The sequence below is a fragment of the Carcharodon carcharias genome, chromosome 20 (genome assembly GCF_017639515.1).
Source record: "Carcharodon carcharias isolate sCarCar2 chromosome 20, sCarCar2.pri, whole genome shotgun sequence".
In the NCBI taxonomy this organism is placed as follows: domain Eukaryota; kingdom Metazoa; phylum Chordata; class Chondrichthyes; order Lamniformes; family Lamnidae; genus Carcharodon; species Carcharodon carcharias.
The window spans coordinates 16,853,978-16,867,327 of NC_054486.1; the positions used below are offsets into that span (position 1 = coordinate 16,853,978).

General features: G+C 43.1%; 1 pseudogene; it reads right to left on the reverse strand.

Annotated features, from left to right (window-relative positions):
• Window positions 1-588: 588 nt before the first annotated feature.
• On the reverse strand, window positions 589-986 carry LOC121292706 (annotated as a pseudogene).
• Window positions 987-13,350: the final 12,364 nt, after the last annotated feature.

Here is a 13,350-nt window from a genome sequence, read left to right on the forward strand (position 1 = left end):
CCGTAAGGTTGGACAGTCAGCGAAAAATTTAAGTTAATTAATACTTTAATGGCCTTCTACTTGTCGACGGGCGCGCTGCCGATTCCTTCACACGCCCGCCGACCGAACTATCGCGCGACTGCGTGTAGACGTCAGGATGCTTGCCCGATGTCATCACCCTTCATTTCATGCTTGAGCAGGTCAGGTGTGCTCCCGTCAGCCGAGGTGAAAATGCTGCCCATTGATTTCATCATTAAAGTACTTAATTGAGGACCTGAGCCATGTAAGGAATAGGGCTACATCAGAACCTTTCTGTCCTATACCTTACAGCCTACCCTCTTGTCTTGATTGCTTTGGGCAGTGTGGTGATATGCAACCTACCCAATTTCAGAACTGGCCAAGGAGTTTTCCAAACTTGGTGCAATTACTAACTCTTCTTGTTTGTACAGTTTACAGCTTTATGACATGATCAGTGTTGATGTGTAACCGGTACCGTGGGCCTAAGATCAATCTCAGCACACGCTTCTATATTCTTTCAACCTGGGTTTGCTCATGTGTGGGTACCGCACAGGCACAGCCAATACGACCCAGAGATGGGAGCAGCCAGTGTTTTTTTTTTAGGATTTTAAACTTCTTTTATTGTACTTATTTCCATAGACATTTAAGCATCGGCAATTGTAACCTCCACTTGATACTGATGGTGATCTGTTTCACAATTTCAGGTGGACTGTGTAAATCATAATTAGGCGCTTGTGGATCCTCATTTGGAAGCGATTCCAGGTTTTGGAACCTTCACCACATGGAGTCTTTCTTGTTGTGATACACAGTGTCTTGGTGGGCGTGCCAATAGGCCCCTTGACTTTCAGATTCTTCTCTTTGGCACCACGAATTAGATCAGCACAAACTTTCTCTAGTGATTTTACATTCGGGCTGGTCAAGGTAATTCTAATGCGGTGAATTGCTACCTCTTGTTCTACAGTTGCTTTGCCAGGATATTTAAAGGCCATGATAACCTCCTGATTGATTTATCCGTCAGCTTCTTTGGGACTTTGAAAGTGAATGAACAGCAGTGACTCAGGAGCACATGGACACAACCAACCTCCAGTCAGACTGCAGTCACAGCTGAAGAGGAAGCAGCAGAGCACTACAAGTCATGGATAGGGAGTCTGAAAGGATTGAGGGGTCTGAGAATGAACATCCATTTATTTGTGTTTTATTGAAAAAAAATACTGACTACTTGGCCATCCCAGTTCAAGTCAGCTTCAATTACACCTCCATCAGGGTGTAATTGCCTAATTTTATGTCAAGGGGCATGTTCTCATGTCCGCCAATGTCTACTTGCTTGACATTACATTTAGTAGCATTTTGCCGCATACTGTTTTCCTCACACTCATTGGGAGCTTTGAGAATCTCCTGAACCCCACTGACCCCAATCTGTGGCCTGGACTCCGCAATTGTCTTTTGTCCAAATATTCCCAGTATTTGAGGCCAGAAGATGAGAGAGCATCATGAATGAGGGCTAGGACTAGAGTTGTCTCCTGCCTAGTGCCCAGAGACATAATGCTTTTGATGGGCAGCCACGGTATCTGACATGCTGAGAGGGGAAGTTGGAAATCCATTTGACCATGATCTCATGTACGTTTAACTTTATGAACTCCTTAACCACAACTGTATGATCAACCCAGTCAAACGCCTTTGAAAAGTTTATTGTAATAATATTTGAGGTTGTTCCCAGCTTATCAGCATTTTTACAACCAAAGTTCACAACATCAACCAGACAGTGGTTTGTTGATCTTCCAGTCTGGCATTCATAGTGATGATCAAGTAGAGGAATGATGTCTTAGAGTAACCACTTAGCCATGAACTGCTCCGCATTCTTAGAGAAATGATCTGTCAATGTGATGGGACACAATGTGTCCAGTGTTGTTGGCTGTTGCTTCAGCATGAGGACAGTAATTGCTTCCACTGATGTGGAACTACTCCCTCAGCAAAGGAAGCAGTCAAGACATTGCGTAACAGGACACAAAGCTCAAAGGTGAAGACTCGGATCAGTTTGGCTGGAATGCTGACTGGACTGGCTGACTTTCCAGGTTTTTCAAGAACTCCCAGAAGACTTCCTACCATTGAATCATAGGAAGTTTACTCGCTGGTAGGAGCTTCGGTAGTTGGGCAAATGCAGAGGTGCTGTATCATCATCAACGTCTGCAAAGTATTTATTAATGGAAGGGGCGATGAGGAGTTCCTGGGGCTGATCTCTGCTGGGAACTGCAATGACCTGAGAAGACTGGGAAGATGGCGTCCTCAGTCTAATGTGTTGATACCACAACGATGGACTGTCCTTCTTCAACTGCATAGCCTAGTCACGATAGAAGTGTGCTCTTGCACATTTGCAATGGAACATTGGACTTTGTTAAGGTACTCCTTCCATTCCTGGGAGCTCCGTGGCGGAAAAGCCTATTTATAAACAACAAGAACTTATATTTATATAGCACCTTTAACATAGTAAAATGTCCTAAGTTGATTCTTAGGAGCTGAAGGCACAACACCAATGGTGGAACGATTAAACTTAGGAATGCTCAAGAGGCCAGAATCAATAGTACACAGAAATTTCAGATGGTTGTAGGCAGGAAGAGATTACAGAGGTAGGGAGCAAGATATGCATCAATATCTCATGTAACTCAAGACACAGTTTCATCAATTCAATCCTTTGAATCATTGAATTGTTCAATGCCACCATCACACCTGTTCTGGTTAATCTTGTCCCCAGTACTCACCGGAAAAGACAGCTTCCATGGGAAACATTTCATTACCAATGATCTGAAACTTAATCCTACGTCCTCGAAATTGGATCATGCTCCACCTGTTTTTCAGGCATAGAAATGGGGGCCCTAGGGCCCGATATGGTGGATAGTGTGCACTCATTCACGGGCAGCCGTGTGCTACCAGCCATATTGGTAGCGGCTTTTCTGCTGGCCACCCAGGCGTGCCGCTGAAACAGAGTCTCTTGAGAATACCGAGCTGCCTTTGCTTGGTAAAGAGGCTGGTGGACCAATTTGCCATGATTTTGCCATTGGAATGTTTAGGTGCCCTCAGCTTGTGCTACCCCGTTATCACCTCCGAGTCAATCTTTAGACCTGATCGTTCACGGACAGGGCCTCCGAGTATCCAATTTTTGGTTTAGTGTTCTAAATTGATAGTTTTATCATTCGGCAACAGGAAAATATCAGCTGCACCAGCTGCCTTATGCTAAGTGACTGAACAGGTTTAATCAGCGAAGGGGAGATTCACAGAAGTGTAAAAGTGTGTACAGTAGTCAAGAGTGAATCTAGAAAGAATCGAACAAGCAAGGATAACGAGATCCCTAGAAAACCTCCTTGCGGAGCTTGGGGTAGCACCGTACTGGAGGAGAAACGTCTAGTGTTTGCGGAAGCTATATCCATTGTGTAGAAACTCTGCAGACATGTACTTATGGACTCCTTGGCCACCCATATGCTTCGCGGCGCGACACAATTAAACCAGATGAAAGTCAGAGCTCCAAAATTTTGACGGCCTTGGTTTCCACTTGATATAAATGCGTTATCAGGTCATTTTCAGCATTTTGAACCAGATCATTTACATTTCAATTCAACAAGGAAACAAGCTACAATAAGTCAAATGCCATTGCTATTCAATTTAAGTAAATAATTAATTGGCAGTGTTCTGCTGAGACAACTTTGCAATTAAAACATCAACAAGCAAACGCAAAACTTCCAAAGCATCCTCGCTAAAATTGTCTGCTTAGGTCTCTTGGTATGTGCCAGAAGGACGTGTGAGTAAACTCCACACGCTAGTTGTGTGATTTTCCAATCATTAATTTAACAGGCAGGGAAAAAAAAAAACATGAGTTCAGGGTGCAGAATATCCCAACTTGTTCTCCAGGCATGAGCCAGCAGCATTGAAACAGAGAATTTGATCCCTCACCTTTGAGCTAATGGGCAGGATTTTCCTGCAGATTGCCCACCACAGGTCTAATTGCTCCCCTATTTTTATTTCTCTCATTTGCTCTAATGTAATGCCCATTACTGGATGCAGTAATAAATCTTCTCTCCTTGGGCTTCTTACATACTGGGTTAGAAAGGAGTCCTGTACACAGTGTAGGAATTCCCACTCCCTTATCTCCTTTACCTACCTCTTCCAGCCAATGAACTTTGAGAAAGTTGAAATCCCCCATGGTTATAATTCTATGTTTTTTCACTCATCTCCTTAACTTTTCTACATTTCTTCCCCCACCTCCCTTTCGCTATTAGGTGGTTTGTGGACCTCCCCTATTAGTGTGCTCGATCCTTTAATGTTATCTTTTATCTCAACCTACATGGACTCTTTTTCTGTCTTACTCATGGCTGCATCACCCCTTTCTGCTGACATGATTACTGTTCCTTTTTCCTTCTATATCTTTTCTCGACGTTATACCCCGCAATGTTTAATTCCCAGTCATTTTTCTATTGCCTTGTCTCAGTAATCCCCTTCTACATCTGGCTCCCCGCAACATATTATTGCCTCTCATTGCTCTGTTTAATTATAGACATTGTGTTTAACTCATTTTTGAGTGGTTTTATTCCAACTCTGAATCGACCCACTTTGGCCAGTCGTGTCAGATAGAGGTGAACATCCACAGCAAAGCCAGACTGTGACTGTCAGAGGATAAAAGGCAAACAGTGAAACAAGATGTACCGAACTAGCCATTAAAGAATTTAAATAACTTAATCTTAAAGAATTTAAAATAACAATCTTTGCGCATTTCTAAAATGGTGGGGTGGATGGTGAAGCCACCTTCTTAGGGCTGGTACAAGGCCTCTGGATATTTGAGGCTGTATGTCAGACCAAGGAGTTCCAATGAGGTTTAGGGATTAATTATTTTGTGTTAATCTCAAAACCCAGCTGCACTTTTGAAGTTCAGATGAAAAATTGGACAGACTGACCACAGTGTGCTGCAAGTATGACTACAAGAAATGAAGTAGTGTTAAATAATCATACTGTTCTGGGTAACGTGATTTTTTACATCCATCATCTCAAGTAAATCTAAGGCTACCATTAAACAGTTCCTGGGCTGTGGGTCTCACAACCTACCATTTATCCCAATAGTTTATTGTTGCTTTTTATTGTTGAATGACATTTTTAAATCATACAAGACAGTGCTATGAACTAAAAATAAATTAACATCTTCCACCTCTAAGGGCACAGTTACAATGCAGGTATTGCTCGAGAGTGGTATTTACTTACCCTGAAGCAAAAATAGAAGGCTCATAGCTCTACATCAGTCTTTAGTCAGGAGAAGAGATTTATAGACATCACAGTTCAACAAGCTGCAGCCAGAAGCACTGAGTGGATGATCCATCTCGGCCTCCTCCAGAGGTCTCCAGCAACACAGATGCCAGTCTTCAGCCAATTCGAGTCACTCCACATGACATCAAGAAGCACATGAAGGCACTGGATACTGCAAAGGCTATGGATCCTGATAATATTCTGGCAATAGCACTGAAGACTTGTGCTCCAGAATTTGCCGGGCCCCCTAGTCAAGCTGCTCCAGTGCAGCTACAACACTGGAATCTACCCGGCCATGTGGAAAATTGCCCAGCTATGTCCTGTACGTAAAAAGCAGGACAAATCCATTCTGGCCAACTAGCGCCCCATCAGTCTACTCTCGATTATCAGTAAAGTAATGGAAGGGGTCATCAACAGTACTATCAGGTGGCACTTGCTTAGCAATAACCTGCTCACTGATGCCCAGTTTGGGTTCCGCCAAGGTCACTCAACACCTGATCTCATTACTGCCTTGGTTCAAACATGGGCAAAGAAGCTGAACTCCAGAGGTGAGGTGAGAGTGACTGCCCTTGACTTCAAGGCAGCATTTGACCGAGTGTTGCAGCAAGGAGCCCCAGCAAAACTGGAACCAATGGGAATCAGAGGGAGAACTCTCCATTAGTTGGAGTCATACCTAACACAAAGGAAGATGGTTGTAGTTGTTGAAGGTCAGTCATCTCAGTTCTAGGACATCACTGCAGGAGTTCCTCAGGGTAGTGTCCTAGGCCCAACCACGTTCAGCTGCTTCCTTCTATCATAAGGTCAGAAGTGGGGATGTTTGCTGATGATTGCACAATGTTCAGCACTATTTGCGACTCCTCAGGTACTGAAACAGTCTATGTCTAAATGCAGCAAGACCTCGACAATATCCAGGCTTGGGCTGACGCGTGTCAAGTAACATTCATGCCACACAAGTGCCAGGCAATGACCAACTCCAACAATAGAGAATCTAACCATTGCCCCTTGACATTCATTGGCATTACCATTGCTGTATCCCCCACTATCAACATCCTGGGATTACCATTGACCAGAAACTGAACTGGACTAGTCACATAAATAGTGTGGCTACAAGAGCAGGTCAGAGGCTGGGAATCCTGTGGAGAGTAACTCACCTCTTGACTCCCCAAACCTGCCCACCATCTACAAGGCACAAGTCAGGAGTGTGATGGAATATTCTCCACTTGCCTGGAGGAGTGTAGCTCCAACAACACTCAAGAATCTAGACACCATCAAGGACAAAACAGCCCACTTTGATTGGCACTGCATCCACAAACATTCACTCCCTCCACCACAGACGCACAGGAGCAGCAGTGTGTACCATCTTCAAGATGCACTGCAGGAACTCCCAAGGCTCCTTAGACAGCACCTTCCAAACCCATAACCACTACCTTCTAGAAGGACAAGGGTAGCAGACACAAAGGAACACCACCAACTGGAAGTTCCCCTCCAAGTCACTGACCATTCTGACTTGGAAATATATCTCCGTTCCTTCACTGTCGCTGGATCAAAATTCTGGAACTCCCTTCCTAACAGCACTGTGGGTGTACCTACACCACATGGACTGCAGCGGTTCAAGAAGGCAGCTCATTGCCACCTTCCCAAGGGCAATTAGGGATGGGCAATAAATGCTGGCCTTGCCAGCGATGCCCACATCCCACGAATGAAAAAAAATCACAAAGTGCAGATCAATACTTAATGTTAACAAGGGGTTGATGATGTTAATTGTTTATTAATTGATTGTTTAATTCTGCACAAAAGCTAAATACCGCAGATGCTGGAAATCTGAAATAAAAAGAAAAAGTGCTGGAAATACTTAGTCGATCAGGCAGCATTTGTGGGAAGAGAAACACCTTTATGTTTCAGGTCTGTAACCTTTGATCCGAACTCACTGTTCAATTGTATTCAGGTGTTGGCTATTAACTGGGGAGTCCCTTAAGCTCTTACACACAGGTGCAACTTAAACTGTGGTGGTTGGTTTGGAGATGCATGTTTGTAACTCTTTCGAGTACAAACCTGTTTTCCATCTGTTTCAGATGAAGTTACATTGTTTCATAGTTTGCCATTGTGAGATCTGAACTCTTGATCTTGGGGTTATAAGCCCAGTACCATAACCACTTGGCTATTTAGGCCAAGCCTATGCATGTTTGTAATGTGTCTCTGTAAATAAAGGCATTTAAGTGTTAAAAAGATTAGATTCCAGTTCCAGCTCTATCCACCTCACAATCTCAAATAGAACAGTCAGGCAATCTGTCAACATAAAATATTTAACAATGAATTTTAAACATTAGATTGCTATAAACATTGGCTTCATTTTGGTTGCAAAATGGCTTGTGTAAATTCAGTTTAAGCAGCTGGATGGTATAAAAGCAAAATACTGCAGATGCTGGAAATCTGAAACAAAAACAGAAAATGCTGGAAAAGCTCAGCAGGTCTGACAGAGAGAGTCTGTATGACTCTCCTTCAGAGCTAAATTGGCTACATTGTATATTGAGATCTGCACAGACATTATGAAGAGTGATGGAACAGGACACTTAATGCCACAGGCTATCAAATATTAACACTTGATACATGCAAATGATATAAGATTTCATTCTGCCAGTCAGATGAAAATGAATGTATGTTTGGATCCTTTCAAATTAATTGTAATGCAGGTATCTTATATTCATTAAACCTTGTTAAGGCAAATACTTAAATTCCACATAAGTTGTATTGTATTAACCTAGTTGGCCCAAAATTAGCACCTATCTCTACGAGTGTGATATTAAACACACCCTTCTTACTTCTCTAATGGGTCAATTTTAATTATTTAATTTAAGCATTGTCCCTAGAATTTTTACTTATAAAATAATTGTAATGTAAATAAATAAATTAGTAAAGTTAATTTGAACGTTAAAAGGAGAAAATGTATACAGATCTATAGCAACAAGTTATACAGTTTTACCCTCTGGTCTGTTTTGATTTATATGGTCTAGCTCGAATGACAGTAGGCACACTATGATATTTCCAGGAGGAAAAATCAACCATTGGTATGACATTGGTTTCTACCCAGTGAGTGTGTGTGGATATTGGATATAGACAGGATTGCACCGGGCAATGATGCATTCTTGAGTGTTAGCCATGTCTCAGATGGTAGCCCTCTCACCTCTGAATCACAAATCCTTGGTTCAAGTCCCACTGCAAGTCTTGAGCACAGAAATGAAAGCTGATATTCCAATGCAGTGCTGAGGGAGTTTTGCAGGGTTGGAGGTACTGTCTTTCCGATGGGACCTTTAAACCAAGTCTGCCTCCTTGGGTAGAATTTTCCCCCCGTCGGGGGTGGGGGGGGGGTGGGGTGTTGTGTGGGGGCGGGCGTGGACCCGATCGGGTCCGTGCCGCCATTTTGCGTGAGTGGGCCAATTAAGGCCTGCCCAGCGTGACGTGCGCCTGGAAGTGCTGAGCGCTCCCTGTGCAGGCGGGGCGGGGTTTCCCTGAGTCGGGGGTGCGCTCCTTCGCACGCATCAGAAATCGCCCTGAGGCAAAGAGGTGCCTCGGGGAGATTCGTTTTAAATGTAAACACTTAAAACAATTTTTGTAATAAAGTGTTGTAAAAATTTTTATGACATGCCCCCTCATGTGAAACTGTCACATGAGCTGGGACATGTGCATTAATTTTAATAAAACATTTTCTGAACATTTTAAATCATTCATGAAACCTCACCCTGCCCGTGGATGAGGTTCTATGAAAAATACGAAGGCCGCCTGGGCTCTTCACCTGCCCCCCCCCCACCAACTTTAATGTTGGAGGAGCAGTTTTTTCAATAGGCTTAATTAGTTCATTCATGGCCATAACAGGCCTTTGACGGTTTGGCGGAACTGGAAATCTAAATGACGTGTGGTGGTGTTGGGACGCACGCTTGATGTCGCCCCCCACCCCCCCGTCATTTTACGCCCCGGTGAGCGGGGGCGGGGCTTGGTCACCGAGCCGGAGGTTCAGCCCCTTGTGTAGGTGTAAAAGATGCCATGGTGTTAATTCCAAGAAGAGCAGGGACGTTACCCCTGCTGGTGTCCTGGTCAATGTTTATCCCTCAGTGCATTACAAAAACAGTTTATCTGATCATTATCACATTGCTGTTTGTGGAAGTTAGCTCCTGTTTCTTTCCTACAATTCAACACTTCAAAGGATGCTTCATTAGCTGTAAAGTGTTCTGAAATGCCTGGTGATTGTGAAAAGCGATATATGAATGCAAGTCTTTTTTTAAAGTAGCCAAATGATTACCACTAGATGAGTATATGAATATTTATCACTATAGACAAATCCAGAGTTTAGAGGATATGGATACAAGATCCAGCATGAGAGTAAACTAGAGATGGAAAAACAAAAGACGAATCTACGATTTTTTTCTTTAAATTCGGAGAATCAGTTCCAACTTAGTGTTGTCACATGCAAAAACAAAAACAGAAATACCTGGAAAAACTCAGCATGTCTGGCAGCATTGGTGGAGAAGAGCACAGTTGACGTTTCGAGTCCTCATGACCCTTCAACAGAACTAAGTAAAAATAGGAAAGTGGTGAAATATAAGGAGGTTTAAGGGGTTGGGGGGGTGGGGGGGGGGTGGTGGCGGGGGGGTGTTGGGACAAGAAGAGCTAGGTAAAGAGCCAGTGAAACGTGGAGATAACCAAAAGATGTCACAGACAAAAGGACAAAGAGATGTTGAAGGTGGTGATATTATCTAAGGAATGTGCAAATTACGGGTAGAAAGCAGGACAAGCAAGGTACATATAGCCCTAGTGGGGGTGGGGGGTGGTGAAGGAATCGAAAAAGGCTAAAAGGTAGAGATAAAACAATGGATGGAAATATATTTAAAAATAATGGAAATAGGTGGGAAAAGAAAAATCTATATAAATTATTGGAAAAACAAAAAGAAGGGGGAAGAAAAGGAAAGGGGGTGGGGATGAAGGAGGGAGTTCATGATCTAAAATTGTTGAACTCAATATTTAGTCCGGAAGGCTGTAAAGTGCCTAGTCAGAAGATGAGGTCCGCCCTCACACCTTCTCCTCCATCCCAGAAACATGATAGGGTTCCCCTTGTCCTCACTTATTTCCTTTCAAGTGAAACAGCATTTCAATTGCACTTCCCTCATCTTAGTCTACTGCATTCGTTGCTCCCAATGCGGTTTCCTCTCCATTGGAGAGGCCAAACGCAGACTGGGCGACCGCTTTGCAGAACACCTTCGGTCTGTCTGCAAGCGTTACCCAGAGCTCCCTGTCGCTTGCCATTTCAACACTCCACCCTACTCTCATGCCCACATGTCCATCCTTAGTCTGCTGCATTGTTCCAGTGAAGCTCAACACAAACTGGAGGTACAGCACCTCATCTTCTGACTAGGCATTTTACAGCCTTCCGGACTAAATATTGAGTTCAACAATTTTAGATCATGAACTCCCTCCTCCATCCCCATCCCCTTTCCTTTTCTTCCCCCTCCTTTTTGTTTTTTCCAATAATTTATATAGATTTTGCTTTTCCCACCTATTTCCATTATTTTTAAATGTATTTCCACCCATTGTTTTATCTCTACCTTTTAGCCTTTTTAGTATTCCTTCACCCCACCCCACCCCCACTAGGGCTATCTGTACCTTGTTTGTCCTGCTTTCTACCCTTAATTAGCACATTCCTTTAGATAATATCACCACCTTCAACACCCCTTTGTCCTTTTGTCTGTGACAGCTTTTGGTTATCTCCACGTTTCACTGGCTCTTTACCTAGCTCTTCTTCTCCCAACACCACTCCCCCCTTAAACCAGCTTATATTTCACCCCTTTCCTATTTTTACTTAGTTCTGTTGAAGGGTCATGAGGACTCGAAACGTCAACTGTGCTCTTCTCCGCCGATGCTGCCAGACGTGCTGAGTTTTTCCAGGTATTTCTGTTTCTGTTTTTGTTTTGGATTTCCAGCATCCGCAGTTCTTTGCTTTTATCTTAGCGTTGTCACATGTTTGAACCACAATGAGAGAGACAAAATTGACATTGAAGCGCAGGTTGGCAGATAATCCTAAATGGAAGTGTTAGTATCTTTAATTGGACTAATATGTTCTAAATTGTTGCAGATGAAAAACAAAGAGAAACCAGGTGGGTTTGAGGTCTAGCAGAACTCTTCTACTGAGAACTCATGGAGTCAAAAGCGCAAGGGCTTAGACTTTACTATGCTTCTGAAGAGATTTTGACAAGTCTGACAAGTAGAAAATTGTACCATTTCCCAGTGCAGTTGACCCTTGCCCTGACAAACAAACACTTTTTAATAACAAAATTAAGATGATGCTGTGAGAGAAAGTTTGGCAAAAAGAAAGCCCCATTTAAAATGTCACAAGCAGATGTTTTATCAGAAGATGTTTTAATACACGCAGGAACCCAAGTACATCAACACTTGGGCCTTTTGTAAAATCAACAAGCAGCGACTTAATGGAATGATAGGAAATGAAGGATACAAGTAACTCCTGTGGAAGAATTCATAGCAGACAATAGGGAATGAGGGAAGAGGAATTTCAACACAATCTATTGCATACACTTCTGCTCTCATCCTTACCCCTCCTTTCCACAACTAAGGTAGGGTTCCCTCACCTTCCACCGCACCAGCCTTCATATTCAATGGTTCATCCTCCACCATTTCCACCAGCTCCAGCATGATGCCATAACCAAACCCATCCTGCTACCCCTCCACATTCCAAAGAGGTTGTTCCCCCATGACACCCGGGTCCACTCCTCAGTCACCCTCAAAACTCCCCTCCATTCCCTACGGCAGCTTTCCATGCAAGCACAGTAGATGCAACACTTGTCCTTTTACCTCCTCCCTTCTCAGCATTCAAGACCCCAAACACTCCTTCCAAGTGAAACAGTGATTTACTTGCTCTTCTTTCAATTTAACCAATTGTATTCGCTTCTCATGATGTGGTCAGCTCATCATTGGGGTGACCAAATGCAAACTGGATGACTGTTTTGCGGAACACCTCCACTCAGTCTGCAAGCATGACTCTGAGTTTCCTGTCGCTTCTCTTTTCAATTCTTTACCTTGCTCTCACTTTGACCTTTCTGTCCTTGGCCTGCCACAGTGACTCAATGAAGCTCAACACAAGCTCGAGGAACTGCACCTCATTTTTTGATATGGTACTCTATATCCTTCTGGACTGATCATTGATTTCAACAATTTTAGATCCTAACCTTTGCTTCCAATTTTGTACGTGTTTTTTTTTTGCTGGTTCACCTTTTTTCTATACTCTTTTTTTGCTTCTCTTCATTTCTTTATTTGTTCATTTCCTTTCCAGCCAGATGGCTGCTATCCAGCCATTCACACCTCATTTGGACATATCTTTTGTTTCTGTACCAAACCCATTAACACTCCATTTGGCTTTGTGAAACCTATTGTCATTTAATGTCTCCTGCTTTCCAGAATTGGGAAAAGCTGGAAAGGTGTGCTTGAGTTTGGCGCAAGCCTCAATGCCTTGACTGACATAGCATGCCAGGCCAAATCTGGAGTGGTTATTGGAAGCGATTGAGTTGAAACCTGTGATATGTCCTCTAATGTTGAACATGTGTATATGTTTGATGTGTATTTTTTGAAGAACCAGGATATCAAAGCTGCATTTCCTGAGTGACCTTTCGATGAAGCACACCAGAACTGGAAAGGGCAATGTTCCCATTGTGAATTCCAGGTTATTATGTCCTGTGTCACTGTACAGATCTTGCTTTTACAAAAAATATCCTGTGATGGTGTTAAAGAAAACAGCACTGTTAAATAATAGAAATATGCAGCTGGTGTCAAAGTAGCACCAGAGCCATTCTGATTGATAAATGCAGCTTTAATATGTTCTCCTAAAGCATGGTTCACTCAGCTCATTTGTACAGCCACTCTGCTGATACAATTAAGCAGCCATGCTGCAATGTTTTTACCAACACCCAGCACAAAGAACCATTTCCACAGGTGAGCCCATTTTCCCCAGGGACCAAACAGGGACTTGATGTGTGCATTAATCTGGAAGGAAGCGTGCTCGGAGTGAACAAT